The following is a 1,253-nucleotide window of genomic DNA, read 5'->3' as shown; positions in this document are numbered from 1 at the left end:
GAGTTCATTTTACTACCATCACTACTTTACATATGTCTATAATTCTTTTTGATAAAATTGGTTTTTAGGAATATACTAAAATGTATTACTATATATCAGTTATTTTCCAACCCTTTACCCAAAAGGAAGATTATGTTGTACCTTATACAGATGTATGTGCTAAAACAGAGCTCCATAAAGCACTTGCCTTCACTGTACTGTTTCCTTCTCTCTACCCTGCTTGGTTAACAGTTAATATGGTGTTGGAACCTATGTGACTGACTCCAAGATATGTTCATTGATTATGTCCCACAACTGAAAAATACAGATCAAATCATTAGTCAAATCATTGTTCGGGAATCAAACATTCATCTGTTGGCCCATGTCAAGAGAAAAGTGACTTTTGCGGGAGGGATGGAGGAGAAAGAGCAGTCGCTAAACTTTTGCCTACCGTTCTGGGAAAATCAAGCTCTCATCTTGGGTGTAGGTGCCATCAGGGATTGGCTAAAAGTGAGAGCTTCACATGGTGCAAGTTCTGTGACCAAAGAGCCACTGCCTGTATTTTCATCCACTTGTTTCTAGAAAGTACTTGGCCTCTAAGCAACCACACTTCCCCCTGGCCTTCATGGCTCTACTATCATGGGGTTCATCTCCTATCTGTGCACATTTTTCCAACTTACACAGGGTGTGATCTTATATCCTGCTCTCTCTTCCTTTTCTTCATACCCCTTGTGATGATACCTCCACCAACACCAGCTTGTGTCATTGACTAAAGTTCCATTCACCAAAGGGAAGGGACAAAGCATACCAGAATTCAATCAGCACTTCGGTTCCATTGTAGCAAAGGTCCGATGAAGCAAGCAGAATGCAGACCAAGTCTGACATCTAGAAAACAGCTCTGAATAATTTTAACATTGGTATTTAAGAATGAAGCATTGAATCTTCTGTCCTTCAGCAAGTGGCAGTTAACTTCCTGTTGGGGAAACAGGTCAGAATTTGAAGGCATCAAGGATTCAATGGACATCAAGAAAATGCAAAGTAGTACCTTGATATACTATAAAAGAAGCTTTGAGTTTTAAAATACTTTATAAAAGGGTCCACAAATCCAGAGACATTATATATGATGTATATTTTTATACTTTATATATTCCATATGTGTGCGTGGAATTTTTAGTATCAGACATATATTGGATGAACTACTCCCTGAAGCTCCCCTTCTGCTCATGAGATGCTACTATTGTCCTGAGGAGGGCATTATCATCCCTCCAACTGCA

This window comes from Mus caroli, unplaced genomic scaffold (assembly GCF_978045245.1).
Source record: "Mus caroli unplaced genomic scaffold, Mus_caroli_1 scaffold_2, whole genome shotgun sequence".
Classification (NCBI taxonomy): domain Eukaryota; kingdom Metazoa; phylum Chordata; class Mammalia; order Rodentia; family Muridae; genus Mus; species Mus caroli.
The sequence above is the reverse complement of the archived record's forward strand: the minus strand, read 5'-3'. Positions refer to the sequence as shown.